Below are 17,134 nucleotides of genomic sequence, written 5' to 3' on the forward strand. Positions count from 1 at the left end.
ATCTCCCTCATTCCAGCAGCACTGCTGCTGCCTCCATGTTGTTTACTATCACCTGTGCCACTGCTTCTCATTATAGCTACTGAGGCACTGACTGGGTTCTCCCAACAGGTGTGATGAAAGTGCCATAAAACCAGCCATTTGCCTTACCAAAAGCAGCTGCTCTGAAGGATGGACATGAAGAAGGGGAAACTGCTATGTCCAGGGGAGTGTTCGTAAAGGCCTAGAGGAGGGATCCTGCAACATGGCACCATGAAGATAGAATACAGTGCCCAGAAACTGCCCCTCATCTGTCATGATCCCCACCATCCTGGGCTTCCTGTCTTAATTAGGGGATGGAGGACACTTTGAGGATGTGGCCTCACAAATAATGATGGAAAAATAAAGGTACTAAGGTGCACAAGCAAAGCACCCTCAAGCTGTGGCCAGGACACTCTCTTTTCTGCCATGGAGGCTGCCACCATATCCCTGAGAACTGGTAGGAAGAAAAACTGTTGAGGGAAGGAAAATTCCTCAGTCTGATGAAGTTTCCAAAAAATGATGTGAAAGAATACATACACTTCACCAGAATACAGTCAGAACTGCCAGTAGTTATTTAAAGCCCTCAAAAAATGTTCAGTTTGAAACTTTTCAAATAAAAGCCAAATTTTATAGAAAAGTTCGTGATATTAAAAAATATGCTTTTCTCCAGGCCCTTGGTACAGAGCCAGATACCAACTCAAACCTTGAGCTCTGACTCCTCCTCCTCTATGTCTGGGGGAGGGGAGAGGGATGCTTGTATCTGTCAACCTCTATTTGAAAAGAGAAATAAAATCTTCAATGAAATTAATGAGTGTATAGAAAATAAATCAAATAAAAATAGGATGAGGAGGCACTTGCTGAAGAAATAAAAAAGAGACAACATTAATGGGGGCAAAGTAAGAAATAAAAGCTACCTTAAAGTTCACATTTTTGTTAATGTTTAAAAATACACAGATGCAATGAGGGGGATAAGGACATATGTGTAATACCTTAATTTTTAAAAAGTGGGGGAAATTATTAAAAATACACAGATGCTCAGAAACAAGATGTTCCATTTTCAAACAACTAAAATAGATCAGAATCAAGTTTTCAGAGACTGGTGCAACTGGCTTTTACAGTAAAATTTTTCTTTGAACCCAATGAATATTTCTCCAATGATGGGCTAAATAAAACAGATATATTTAGTTTATGCCCAGATGATTCTTGTTCCTATCTTCCTTGGGGACTTGATATTGCAGTCTTCATAGGAAGAAAGTGGAAAATTCCGCACAGCAAGGGAAGTGGAACTTCCAGAACACTGTACAATACAATTTTCAATTACTCTTTTTCAATTACTTTTGTATTCTTGAAATGCCTGAAATTGGGATGCTATAGCTAAAATTAATGAACATTTTAATTAGGGTACCTTTCCCATGATCATATAATCCTAAAATTGGTATTATACTTCACTGGAGAAGCATTTAATGACTTACAATGACTTAAAGTTTCCAAACACAATATAACAAGTGCAATGATAACAGTGATGATGTAGAATAGGGAAGAGAACCTTAAAGCAAACACTTCTTTGCAAAGTGCAAGCTGTAGTGAGCTGGGTATGTTGTATGCCATTAAAGAATAGCATAAACATACTCTGAGTTGCTTACAGTTTCTTTTTTATTTTTATGTTTTCCAGGTAGCTAAAAATGAAGCATTTTAAGGGTTTTAAAATCAAATGGTCTCCACTTTTCTGCCAAGTTTAGAATTTACTGTGGCCTTGAACTTCCCTAGTTTGGTTCTGGTAAAGTACTTTTGTCACAGTTATAAGATTACAGCTGTAAAGAATCAGAATATTTAACGAAGGCCAGAGTGGCCTTAGAAAACCTTCTTGAGAAACCAACTTTAGTAGTTTTCAACCCAGCTTGCATGACTTGCGCCTTCATCATTGCACAGTAGAAATGGTTTCTTATACTAACTATTCAATAGTAAACCGTGCACTTTTAACCTGACCATGCGCGTGGCTAAGTGTTTCAGTAAGACAGTCTTCAATAGCTATTTGCCTGTTTGAGGATTTTTGTATTAACCATTAAATTAAAAGAACCTTAGTCATAGCCAGGTGATTAACTGGGGTGTTAATAGAGTCTTCATTTCATATTTAGTTATGAAGTACATTTAAACTGTTAACAAGTTAAAATGTACCTGCTAGGAATGTACCCTTTCAACATTTGGGAAGCAAACTCAGGCATTTTTATTTTAGCCTAAAGTATCTAGAAAAATATCACTCTAATATACTATGTTCCCTAGTCAAGTACTATAGGCATCCCATGGGAAATAGTGAGAAATGCAAATTATCAGGCCCCATATATTTCATACAAAATAAATGTTTGATTTAACATCAAGATGCACACATTCATTTCCAGGTTTTTACATTATAGGGGTGTTGAACTCAATCAGAGAAGGGGCCAAAATCTAAAATCCAGCCTAAATCGCGGGCCGAATGGTTTACTGAACAGTCATAAACTGTCATTGTGATGGAAACGCAGCCGAGTGCAGTGATGACAGCGCGGTGCGGGCCACATTGCAAGGCCTGGCGGGACGGATTTGGCCCGAGGGCCTTGAGTTTGACACATGTGCATTAGGAGTATGAATCTCTTTGTTACATAGGGAGCCTGCTGGGTCTTAAAAGTACTGTCTGCTGTTAGAACAGTTTTAGAAAAATATGCTCTCCCATCCCGATGCTACTTAATCCAACTCCCAAGTGTGGCCCACCACTGTTTCAGAAATGTTCCAGGTATGTATAAGTTTGAGAACCACCGACTTTAACAAGAAGATCAGGGAAAGAAGATAATTACCTTTGTAGTTTCATTTAAGGCACTCATTCAAATCAGCATCCACCACTAGTTATTCATTTGATCCTGATACTCCTCTCACTCATCTATTTATTTGAGTTAAAACACTGTGCTTTGATGTAACAAGTGATTCAATAGCATCTGAACATACAAAACTATGTAAATATTAGTGATTATTATTTATCAATTTACTAGTGTTAGAGACTATTGAATGGAGACAGGACAGGAAGATGGCGTTAAAGTGATAGCAGATTTTTTTTTTATTGTTGACAATATTATAGATGTCCTGCATTCCCCATTGGCCCCCATCCACCCAATCTCTGACCCACCCCAGGCCTTCACTACACTATTGTCTGTGTACATGAGTTATGCATATTTGTTCTTTGGTTAATCTCTTACCTTCCCCCCAACATCCCTCCCCTCTGAGATCTGTTAGTCTGTTCCCTGTATCCATATCTCTGGACTAGTTTGTTTGTCAGTTTATTTTGTTCATTAGTTTCCACATATAAGTGATATTTGTCTTCTCTGACTGGCTTATTTTGCTTAGCATAATGTTCTACAGGTTTATCCATGCTGTCACAAAGAGTAAGAGATCTTTCTTTTATACAGCCATATAATAGTCCATGGTATAAATATACCACTGTTTTTTTATCCACTCATCTACTGACAAGCACTTGGGCTATTTCTAAATCTTAGCTATTGTAAATAATGCTATTAACATAGGGTTACATATATTCTTTCTGGTTGGTATTTTGGGATTCTAGGGTATCTATTCCCAGAAGCAGGATCACTGGGACAAATGTCAGTTCCATTTTTAATATTTTAGTAAACTTCATACCATTTCCCACAGTGGCTGCACCAGTCTGCATTCCCACCAGCAGTGCCCTAGGCTTCCTTTTCCTCCACATCCTCTGTAACACTTGTTGTTTGTTGATTTGTTGATGGTAGCCATTCTGGCAGATATTCAGATAAAATTGGTATGAGGTGCAACCTGAGTATTAGGAAGTATAAAATCTACCCAGGTAGATTCTAATATGCAGCAAAGTTTGGAAACCACTGAGATAAGTCCTCAAAATTATTGGGGGGTTTTCCTGTGTATTTTCTGAAATTTTCCTACTTTGTTTTTGGATAGTTATATGCAGTTAGGATGTGTATGTCTGTGTGCGATTTCAGCTTTTTTTTTAATAGGAGTATAGTTTTTCATTATTTGCACTGTGATTAGCTTTACATTCATTCTCTACTTCTTAGTATTTATTTTATTATCCATATTAATAATTATCCTAAAAAAAACAAAACCTAGTTTGACTTCTGAGCAAATTATCTGTTCAAAACAGGCATTTGCAAGCCACAATAGTTTATACATAATGCAGAATACCAATTTGAGTTTTCTTTTTAATGCCCTGCTCCTCCTTGAAGATATAAGCATTAGGGGAAATCACTAGGATAGGATGGGCGACAATTAAACCCTTTTAAAATCAGTAATCCTAAGGAGAGACTCTGCTCAGAGTTTTGGCTGCCAGTTATATTCAATTATTCTCAGATAAAAGTAAGTCAGGCTGCTACGTATGCTTTTATCTCCTCATTAGTGTTAGGCTAATACTGCTTCATAGAAGGACTACTGCTGGGAGTGGGGTAGTGAATGAACATATCTATTTATGTAATACAATGACCTTGTACTAATTCAATATATAGAAACCTGGAATTTGGAGGGGCGTTAAATTTTGGAGTTCGTTTAAAACAGCCTCTCCTCCTCAACTCTGCCACTTCTAGCTGTATGAATTTGGACACATTAGTTAATCTCTCTTTACTTTAGTGTCTACATCTATAAAATAAAGATAATAGCCCCACTGGTGTGACTCAGTAGTTGAGTATTGATTTATGAACCAGGAGGTCAAGATTTGATGCCTACTCAGGGCACATGTCTGGGTTATGGGCTCGATCCAGTAGGAGGTATGTAGGAGTCAACCTATTGATGATTCTCATCTTTGATGTTTCTATCTCTCCCTCTCCCTTCCTCTCTGAAATCAATTAAATAAATAATAAAGATAAGTGTGCCTACCTCACAGAATGGCTGTGAAAACATTTAAATGAGATAATACTTGTATATATTTAGAATAGTTCCTAATTCAGAAATTGCTTAGATACCTATCCTTATTCTATCAGTCCCTGTGGTAAAACTTTATTTGCATGTATCTGATTTATTTATCATAAGGACCCTGCAAGAAAGTTGTTCTCATAACCCTTCATGAATGAGGAAACAACTGAAGCTCAGAGAAGTTAATAACATCCAAGATCATCCAGCCAGTAATGTGTGGAACTCTGAGATAAACCTAGGTCTGTTATATTCCACAGCCCACATATGTTCCTTATACTCCACCCTGCTGTTGGTAGTTGTATGTAGAAGAAGTTAAGCTTGTATCATGTAGAAGAAGTTCAGCATGTATCATGGAATCTATGCATGGGGCTTAGACATATGAGGACATGTTTTGCAAACTGGTATGGCTGATCTGAAGAAAGTTTGTCGTGCCTGGGAAACCTTTGTGTGAGAACTCAGGCTGTATCCATTGCTTGTGTCCTATGCAGGGTAGGATAGTATGTCCCAACAGAAACCTATTTTTAAGGAATGCTTGGGGAGAAACATCCTAAGATAAGTTGGATCCAGGAATGAAGAGCTTGAGTAAGTAAGCATACCTTATGTCATTATATGGGCATAATGTTTGAGAGCAATGTGGTCTCTTGTGTGCATGTGTTCGTCCTAGTGAAAATAAAATAAAATAGTATTTTTACTAAACTCAAACATAAGGAGCTCAGCAACACTATCTGGGGCTACTATGACCAAGGATAATATCACATATATGCATTCTCAATTTTATCATAGGCCACTATAGTAACATAAGGTTACCTCTCCAAGCAAAGACACCTATCAACAGGGCAATTTCTACTATGTAAAGCAGCAGTGAGACCCACTATGCCCATCAATGCTAAAGAAACTATGGTGCCTGATGTAACAGTACTAATAGTATAAGTTGACATTACCATACCAGCATAGTAGTAATAGTATCCAGTGGGCCAGTAGATTTGTAAAAAATACAATGCCCAATGAGAACCTCTCTATCTAGTGAATCAATAGAATGTCATTAGGTACACAATTAAATATATATGATACATCTCTTGGGTGTCTCAAACACTTAGCAGATAATAGAATTTTAAGCCCTCTCCCCTCATCACCATATAAAATACACAAGTTACATCAGAGAAACACATTTATTCATTCATTTGACAAATACTGATTTTGTATTTTCTGTGAAGTTACCAAGTGCCCTGGATGCCATAGGGGAGCAAAGTTTTCCACCTCAAAATATGGCACTTTGGCATATTGATTATTTTGAATTAAAGTTACTTAACAAACAAACAGGGGTGTAAGAAGAGCATGCTAAACCTCCTTCTGAAAGCAGAAAATGTATCTCCCACATGAAAGGTATTCTCCTTGCACTGGGAAGTAGAGCAATATCCTTATTACCAGAGATAAGGAATTCCGGGCCAGCAAGGCTGTATAAACAAATAGTTTTACTTTTTCATTAATTTGCTATTGCAAACCCAAACTCTGATTAGATTTTTCACTAATTAAACTCCTCAGTGCTAAGTTACTTTGTCCTTTCAATTCCTCACAAATTTATTTATTTGTCTAAAAAGTATAAAAGCTGCCTGCTTTAGACATTTCCTTAGGCCCCATATCTGTAAGACCTACATATGCAAGAAATTATTTTTTCTCCTGTTACTCTGTCTTGTGCCAACTTAATTATTATACTAGCCAAGAAAAAATAAGAGAGGTATGTGAAAATTTACTTCCCAAACAATGTTACGGATATAATGTTAATGGGGCTTCTAATTTTGTATAGCAAAATTACATAATTGAAATAATTATACAAATAAAAATTGCACTTATTATAAATGATATGATAGAGATGGATGTGATGCTATGAATATCTGTAACAGGAGGATTTTTACTTAGTCAGTGAAAACAAACAAGAAAATGAATTCTGAAGGATGAATAGTCATTAATGAGGCCAAAAGGGAAGGAAAGAGCATTCCAGGCAGAGGAAATAGCATAACAAGAAAACTATGGCATTTCTATACACCAATAGTGAACTTTCAGAAAGAGAGACTAAAAAAACAATCTCACTTACCATCGCACCAAAAAAAAAATTAAGATACCTGGGAATAAACTTAACTAAGGAGGTAAAAGAACTATAAGCAGAAAACTATAGGACACTGAAAAAAGAGATAAAAGAAGACCTAAACAGATGGAAGAACATACCATGTTCATGGATTGGTAGAATCAACATCATTAAAATATCCATACTACCCAAAGCAATCTATAGATTCAATGCACTCCCCATTAAAATACCAATGACATATTTTACAGACCTAGAAAGAACTCTCTAAAAATTAATCTGGAATAAAAAAAAAGACCCCAAATAGCTGCAGGAATCCTGAGAAAGAAGAACAAAGTAGGTGGGATCTCACTACCAGATTTCAAGTTGTATTACAAAGCCATTGTTCTCAAAACAGCCTGGTAGTGGCACAAGAACAGACATATAGATCAATAGAATAGAACAGAGAACCCAGAAATCAACCCAAACCACTATGCTCAATTAATATTTGACAGAGGAGGCATGAACATACAATGGAGTCAAGACAGTCTCTTCAATAAATGGTGTTGGGAAAATTAGACAGATACATGCAAAAAAATAAAACTAGACCACCAACTTATACCATAAACAAAAATAAACTCAAACTAGATAAAGGATTTAAACATGAAATAGAAAACTATAAAAACACTAGAGGAATCCATAGGCAACAAAATCTCAGACATATGCTGAAGCAATTTTTTTTTTTTTTTTTTTTTTTTTTTTACCAATACAGCTCCTAGGGCAATGGAAACTAAAGAGAAAATGAACAAATGGAACTAATAAAAATAAAAAGCATTTACCCAGCAAAATACATCACCAACAAAACAAGAAAGCCCACTGTATGGGAGAACATATTTGTCAATACTGTCAATGATAAAGGATTAATCTCCAACATTTACATGGAACTCATACAACATAACAAAAGAAAGATAAACAATTCAATAAAAAATAAAAAATGGGCACCTGACCTAAATAGATACTTTTCAAAAGAAGACAGAAGGAAGGCCAAGAGGCACATGAAAACATGCTCAAAGTCACTAATTATCTGAGAGGTGCAAATCAAAACAACAATGTGGTACCATCTCACACCTGTCAAAATGGTTATCATCAACAAATCAACAAAAAACAAGTGCTGGCAAGGATGCGGAGAAAAAGGAACCCCTGTGCACTGCTGGTGGGAATGCCAACTGGTGCAGCCACTGTGGAGAACAGTATGGAGTTTCCTCAAGAAACTGAAAATGGAACTCCCATTTGAACCAGTAATCCCACTTCTAGGAATATACCCCCAAGAAGCTAGAAACACCAATCAAAAAGGATATATGCACCCCTATGTTCATAGCAGCACAATTTACCATAGTTTAAGATTTGGAAATGGCCTAAATGCTCATCAGCAGATGAGTGGATTAGAAAACTATGGTACATCTACACAATGGAATACTACACTGCCATAAAAAGAAGGAATTCTTACCATTTGCAGCAGCATGGATGGAACTGGAGAGCATTATGGTAAGTTAAATAAGCCAGTCAATGAAAGAAAAATACCGCATGATCTCACTCATCTATGGAAAATAAAGAACATTATAACCTGATGAACAAAAAGATACAGAGGCAATAAAGTATCAAACAGACTGTCAAATTACAGTGGGAAGGCTGGGGAGTGTTGGGGAAGGGGGGAAAGAGATCAACAGAAGGACTTGTATGCATTCATATAAGCACAAACAATGGACACAAGACACTGGGGGGGTAGGATGAGGGCATGTGCCAGGGTGTAGGGGAGGCTGAGGGAAGATCAATGGGGGGGGGGAGAAGATACATATACTATTTGTAATACTTTAAACAATAAAATTATATTTAAAAATAAATAAATAAAATGCCACTACATGTTCAACAATAAACATTCCAAAAAAGAACCAGGGAGAGATCCCAGTTTTCTTTCCTCTAGGCAAACCTGTGAGGAAGAGGTAAAGAAAAAGCTGCAAGTGATGTAATTTTCTGTAGATTTAGCATTCCCTAAGATAGTATTCAATGAATAAATTTTGACCTCTGTATCAATAATCCTTTATAATCAATCAGGTTAGCATCTACAATAGTTCCTTTTATCTGAGAGCTAAAGGCATGGTTCAAAAGACAATATGAGTGGGAAACAATGCATCTGCTCCACAATGGTTCTGTTGCATCAGGGGAGGCTGACAAGTCTGAAAGGAATAGTTTAGCTTTCTAGTGGTGTCCATGGAGGTACTACTTACAGACATTATGTATTCATGAAAACAGGTTTCTATTTCCTCCTGGGCATATATTTAGACCACATTCACCATTTCTCCTATAGTTAATTCTATCAATGGGATTTTTGCCCAGTGGAATATGGACCAAAGTGATATAAAATGACTCCAGTTCTGACCCATTAAGGAACCTCCTATATAATATCTTCTATGTTCTTTTCTCCTTACAGCTGGCTGGACTAAAGATAAACCCTAGAGCAATCCTAAGAATGAGATGTTAAAGATATCAGAGCTGTAAGATGGAAGGAGTTTGGGTCCCTGGATCACCATTTGAAGAAGCAATATAAGTAAGGAATAAACTTTATTGATTTAAACCACTGAGAGTTCAGGGTTTATCTACAAGAGTAGCTAGTATTTACTCCAAAGAACACAAGATTACACCTAGAATATTTGGCAAACCTTTTCAGAAACACAAATAATCCAGCATTTACATCTCTAAGTGAGGAGAGTTCATATTTTGTAGAGACAAGATGTAGAAATATCAGTTACCTGTTAGAATAATTGTTAGTCTCACAAGACAGGTAACACAAAGCATAACTGATATATCTACCAATGCAAATGCTATGCAACAATCACTGAACATAAAATTTCCCCAAAGATTGCAAGGCTGAAATAAACAACATTCTTGCAAGAAGAAAAAAAAAAAAGAAAGAAAGAAAGAAAAACAAAACTACTTACCTAATCAGCTCTGTTGCCTAATCAAGTTATAAAATGAAAGAGGAAGACTTTACTAGCAAGTCTCCACTACAACTGTTATGCATGAATTTAGTTTGATAGTGTCATAAATGAATAGTCCTCAATGAGAGCTGATACTGCAGTTCTCAGCAAAAAGGCTCCAGGCTGCTAAAGTAGCTAGAGGCTGCAATACTGCCAGTTCCTATCTGAAGGCTGAAAGGGCACAGAAGGCAGATATATAAAAATAGCCAGGAATGGGAGATAGGGAAGAAAGAACGGAGAAAAGGAAATCTCATGTGTGTACTTCTGAGCTATTTGATTTAGGATTAAAGTCCCAATATTTGCATTAAGATTTTGCCCTCAGTTTATAGTAACATTTTAATTCTGGAGGTTCCTCACCTCCATACAAAGCAAGGTAGGTCTGATTCATGTCTGTATAGGGACCGCTCTGATAACAGTGATCAAACAAATGGCAAGGACAAAATATTTAGCAAAATGCTTTACTATGAGTCAAAGGCAGGAGGGTAGATGACCCCATAACATTTGGTTCTTTGCAAAAATAAAGTCATCTACACATCTATCAAACAAATAGTTATTTAGCACCTCCTCTTTATCAGTCAGTCCGGTAGAAAAGAAATACACAATCCTAGCTTCAAAATAGTGGAGCAGAGATACAAGTCAATGGCACCTAGAATACAGTGTAATCAGTACTCTGACAGATGAAAGTGCATGGAAGATGTATGATTCCAACTTAAGAATCAGAGATTTTTTTCAAAGATACTCATTGAATAGCCACTGTGTGCCAGGTCCTGTTCTAGATGCTGGAGTTACATAAGTGCCTGAGACACTTGTTCCTATTCTAAAAACTCTAGGAGCTCATGGGGGACACAGGGAGACGTAGCTGCCCAATAACCCCAACGCAGAGAAAAGTGCTGAACAGAATTGCTAACTCAATATTTCCTAATCTGTCTTTCCTAATTTAACTCCACTTACTCCATAACTTTGACAGAACAAGCGGCGTCACATGACAATGCCCCAGCATGTCCAGAATGAGGACTCCCTCTTCCCAGGATTTCCTAGAGGTACCATTTGCAGCAACCTGGATGGAATTGGAGAACATAATGCCAAATGAAATAAGCCAGTCAAGTGAAAGAAAAATACCACATGATCTCACTCATTTATGGACAATAAAAAATATTATAAACTGATGAACAAAAAGATAGATACAGAGGCAGTAAAACATCAAACTGTCAAATTATAGTAGGAATGGTAGGGAGAGGTGGGGGAGATAAGAGAGCAACTGAAGGACTTATATGCATGCATATAAGGATAACCAATGAATGCAAAACATTGGGTGTGAGTGCATGTATGGGAGTAGGGGGTGGGGGGTCAATGATAAGATATGTGCACATATAAAAATATAAAAATAAATAAAATTTTAAAAAATGAAATGTCTGGGCCTGGAGACCTAAAAATATCTTGAAAAGAGATGGAACAATTTCCACAATCAATTGATGGAGTCCTTCAATAAAAGTTAACAGATAGATGCTGGAAAATAAGGCTTTGAAACCAAGAGTTGTTTGTTTCTAGTCAAATTCTTTTAAAAAGATGTGCAACTCCGTCAGCAAATGATTAGATCAAAAAACTATGGTACATCTACACAATGGAATACTATGCTGCAATAAAAAAGAAGGAATTCTTATCATTTGCAGCAACCTAGATGGAATTGGAGAACATTATGCTGAGTGAAATAAGCCAGTCAATGAAAAAGAAACACCACATGACCTCACTCATTTATGGATAATAAAGAACATTATAAACTGATGAACCAAAAGAAAGATATAGAGATAGTAAAGGAACAAGCAGACTGTCAAATTATAGTGGGGAGGGTAGGAAGATATGGGGGAGATAAGAGATCCGAAGGACTTGTATGCATGCATATAAATATAACCAATGGACACAAAACTCTGGGAAGGGAGAGCATACATGGAAGTGGGGGAGGGGGGCAATGGTAAGATATGTACACATATAATAATAATTTAATAAAAAAATAAATAAATAAAAAGATGTGCAACCATTCTAGTTGAGTATTGCTCTTATCTCAAGACTTGCACAATCAAACAAAAGGGAATTACATGTCTCTTATTGATATCCTTGTCCTACTTCCAAATTCAGCCAGTATCAAACAAGAGAAAAGATGAGATGGTAGGGAGCAATGAAAGAATAATTTATTTTCACAAAATAAAAATCTTACAGAACCCAGTTTACACAGATGCTTTTTTTCCTTCAAACTCACATCACACTTGGGATTCTTTTTCATCTAGATGAGACAAAATGTTGTTCAAAGTGCTTAGCTTAATTGATTCATAGCCACACTAACTCAGACACCAGAGATTCCAATTATATTTCCCATCATATCCAGGGCCTACAGGAAGACTTTCCCCCTGACATGTGTAGATGGTTTCACAGTCAAATATTATTTTTAATCCAAAGTTCTTCCTTCCAGAAGAATGTAGGAACATGACAGTTTTGGGGTTTTGTTTTGTTTGTTTCTTTCATAGAAAGTGGACTCTATTTGAAATATGATACAGCAGTCTATGATAGCCAGAGTGAATGGCATTCTGAAAAAGTCAGATGAGTTGACAGATGCTTTGTTTTTTTCTAGTTTATTTATGCCACTAAGCTAAGAAAGCAAAAAAAGGGAAGTCACATTTTCTATGGTATAGGCAAGAAGTTAATAGCTCTGAGGCCAGAAATAGGCCTCAGACCAAGCATTTATACAAGATTGTGTATAAAATGTTAGGAGCTTGGAAAGCTTCAAGTACTTTCAAGTGTTTTCAAGCATATTAGTCTTGCCTCACACAAAGCATAATAAGTCTGGTTGATAGCAGAGAAATAATAATGCTGTTAATCAAAGCAGCTTGGAAGTGAATCATCTACTCCAACAATCCAGATTGATTTTAATGCATTTTGGACACTATGATTCAGTCCCTTCATGGAGGGCAATCACTATCTCACTTAGGCACCATTCACACTGGTCTTTGTTTCTGCATAAACAAACAAACCAATGGCTTCCCATGATGTAGCCAGAAATATTGCCCTTTAAGTGATTATGCCTCTGGAAAAAGAGCTCAGCTGTTACACAAAACTCAGAGCTGCAAACACCTTATTTCTTAGATATATCAGCCCTCTTTGGTAATTGATATTACCTAGGGAAGATGGTAAGGTCAGTGTGAACAAGGGAAAAAATATAAATCATAGCATAATTGAAAAAGAAACACAGTTTTATTACCCTCAAAGGAAAACAACTCAAGTTGCACTTAAAATGCTTAAGTGTTGTCCCAGAATGGCCTGGAGAGACCTATTCAATGAAAATTTGGAATTATTTGTAATTGATACATCAGTTACTGCTATGTAAAGGGGAATTTCTAAACTATTTATAGTTTTTTTAAAGATAGTTTATAGTATTTTAATTTAATTTATTTGGGTGACATTGGTTTGCAAAATCATGCAAGTTTCAAGTGTATAACTCAATAAAACATCATCTGCACACTGCATTGTGTGACCACTACCCTGAGCAAAGTCTCTTTCCATCCCCAGCCCACCCCCCCGTGCTTAACTCCACTTAGCCCCCACCTCCCTTTCCCACTGGTTATCACCACAGTGTTGGCTATGTCTATGTGTTATATAGATATGTTTTTTGGTTAATCCCCTCGCCTTCTTTCATCCAGCCCCCAAACACCCTCCCATCTGACAGTTGTCAGTCTGTTCCATGTATCCATACCTCTGTTTCTGTTTTGCTTATTAATTCACTAGAGCCCTGATGCACAAAGACTCATACAAGAATGGGCCTTCCTTCCCCTGGCTGCTGGCACCACCTTCACTCCAGCCAGAGCTGCATTTCTGCCTTCACTATGGCCCAGAGCTACCTTTCCATCTCCACATGCTGTCCAGAGACCCAGTGCTGCTGGGGTGGGGCAGAAAGCCTGCCTCATCACCATGGCAACAAAGCATTCTGCTCCACCCCCAGCCACTAGGCTCCTGTGTATGCAAATTAACCCTCCATCTTTGTTGGGTTAATTTGTATACTCACTCCTGATTGGCTGGTGGGTATCACAAAAGTATGGTCAATTTGCATATTTCTCTTTTATTAATGTAGATTTTGTTCATTTGATTCCACATAGAAATGAGAACATGTGGTATTTGTCTTTCTCTAACTGGCTTATTTAACTTAGTATAATAATCTCCATGCTGTCAGAAAAGGTAAGAGCCCCTTCTTTTTTATGGCCACATAGTATTCCATTGTGTAAATGTACCATAGTCTTTGTATACACTCATCTACTGACAGGCACTTGGGCTGTTTCTAATGTGTTAAGTGCAGTAGACAGTCCTATATAAAACATTTTTAAGGCCTATGGTGTTCTACACATTCAAAAACTTAATATGTGGCAGATACTCTGCTAGGTATTGGAAAATGACAATTTGAATTTTTCAAAGATGCTTTCACAACTGTAACTACTTTTGACTCTCTAGATAACATAGGAGCTGTCATCAATTGCATTTTATAGCTAAGGAAATGAAGACTCTAATACATGAAAAGATTTTCCCAAGGTCACACAGCAACATTTTAGTGGATCCAAGAACCCTGGTTTCCTGACACCAAATCCTATTTTAGTTTCAGCTATACAACACCCAGCACTCAAAGACTAGCCACAGTGCTCCACAATGTAGGATATACTAAGATGAATGAAGTCACATGATTCAGCATGGCCCCTGAACAATTAGTACTCTGACTCTGAATCTAGACAATAACATTTATTGTATTTCTAGTTTTAAGTTTGTAAATTTTTTAAGTCGTCACCAGATAATAGTTTTATATTGATTTTTATGAAAGAGTGGAAGGGAGGGGGAGAGAAAGAGAGAAACATCGATGTGAGAGAGACACATCGATTGGTTGCCTCCCACACGTGCCCTGAATGGGGCCAGGGATTAAGCGTACAACCAGGGTATGTGCCCTTGACCAGAATCAAACCTGGGACCTTTCAGTTTGTGGACCAATGCTCTATCCTCTGAGCCAAACTGGCTAGGACCAGTTTGTGAAATTTTATCAAGCTGTAAATTTATTATATGTTTACACCTCTGCATATATAGCATCTTACCTAATAATAGACAAACATGTAAATTAACTGCACCTTCACTTCGCCCATAGCCAATCTGAGTGAGTATGCAAATTAACCCAAAAAAGATGGTGGTTAATTTGCATACATGGTTGCCCAGTGCTGGTGTCCCAGGAACATCCTGGCACCCAGGTCACTGTGAAGTAAGGCTGCATGGGCCCAGAACAGCCTGGGAAGGGCCTGAGTCAGAGGCCTCCTGGGCAGGGCTAAGTCTGCAATATGAGGGGGGAGGAGTGGAGCCTGCAATTAATGGCTGGGAGCTGGGGTTCCATTCCTTCCCAAGGCTGAAAGCCTCCACCAGAGGCTTTTGGTCTGGGCAGGCTTGGACAGGGGTGGAGCCTGCGATCACAGGGAGCTGGGGGTCCCCTGCTCTGAGCAGGAGCTGGGGGTGCCCTGGCCAAGGCTGAAAGAAGCCTGGGGAGGCCTGGGCAGGGGCAAAGCCAACAATCAGAGGGATCTGGAGGGCCCCTGCTCAGGCCTAAAGCTTTGGCCAGAGGCTTTAGGCCTGGACAGGGCCTAGCCTGCCATTGGTGTGAACCTTTTCTGACTGCACATTGGCTAAGTTTCCTGTATGCCACTGGTAATATCCTTAGTAACTTGGCTAATAAGAATCCAAAAAGGTGATCTAGGGTTTTCCACCACACTTCTAAAGAAAAAAATGAAGGTCCACTGCTGAAGGGCTAAGAAATGTCATATCCTGCCCTAGCCAGTTTGACTCAGTGGATAATGCCTCAGCCTGCCAACAGCAGGGTCTGGGTTTGAGTGTGTCAAGGGCATGTACCTAGGTTGCAGGTTCTTCCCTGGTCAGGGCCCAGATCAGGGCTCATGCAGGAGGCAACCAATCAAAGTATTCCTCTCACTTTGATGTTTCTCTGTCTTTCCCTTTCTCTTCCGCATTCTCCAAAAGTCAATAGAAACATATCCTCAGGTGAGAGAAAAAAAAAAAAGGAAAGAAATGCATATCCTATGAAAGACACATCTTGAAAATGCCTAAAGAAATTGGTCATTTTTTCTTGGTGAGGGGACTGGAGTCCGTGTTGATGAAAACACCTTGGTGACTGTGGTGACTGGCAGTGGCTGCAGCAGTGGGATGATGGGGATGGTGCCTTCCCCTGATCAGCCCAGTTGCCTACCACAAAGGGAGGCCAGACTGTAGCATAGGCCCACTCCCCTTGGGAGTAGGACATCCCCTGAGGGCTCCCAGTATGTGAGAGGGGACAGGTTGGGCTGAGGGACCCCCCACACCCCAGCTCACAAATTTCGTGCACCAGGCCCCTAGTCCTAATATATAAAAACCCTAGGTCTGTCTCATCCGCAATGACTAGGAGGCTCGACCAACCAGATGTCAGTCCTAAAATAACCAGTGAGTTGCCATGGTGACCCAGCACTGACTGCTATGACTGCAGGTGCAGTGACCCAGTACTGACTGATGAGGGGGATGTGAATCAGGCCTGGAGAGAGACCTGAAGAAAGAAACAGGGTCTTATCTGTAGCCTCTGTGGCAGCTGTTGATTAGCACTTGCCTCTCTCTCTCTTTCTTTCCGTGCCTGGTCAACAGCCATGCCTCCCTTTTTCTCCAAGCCTCCACAGGGCTGTGATCAGCCCCACCTTTTTGATCAGGCCCTGTTGATAGGTCCAGAGATGCTGACTGGCATAGAATCCAACCAATCAGAACCAATTCTGGGTCAACTGTGAGGAGCCAATGGCTGTCTAAGAGGTGGAGCTTTTGACTCTGACTGGCATAGAAACCAAATTGGCCAGCAGAGGATGGAAGTTGGGGGTGAGATCAGTCCTGCATGGGAGGGCAATTAGGGGTGATCCAGCAGGCAGAGCCAGTTAGGGGCAATCAGGGTGGCAGGGAAGGGCAGTTGAGGGGGAACAGGCTTACAGGGGAGGACAGTTGGGGGCCATCAGGCCAGCAGGTGAGGGCAGTTGGTGGCAAGATCAGGCTGGCAGGGGAGGGCAGT

The sequence above is a fragment of the Pipistrellus kuhlii genome, unplaced genomic scaffold (genome assembly GCF_014108245.1).
Source record: "Pipistrellus kuhlii isolate mPipKuh1 unplaced genomic scaffold, mPipKuh1.p scaffold_m20_p_19, whole genome shotgun sequence".
In the NCBI taxonomy this organism is placed as follows: Eukaryota; Metazoa; Chordata; class Mammalia; order Chiroptera; family Vespertilionidae; genus Pipistrellus; species Pipistrellus kuhlii.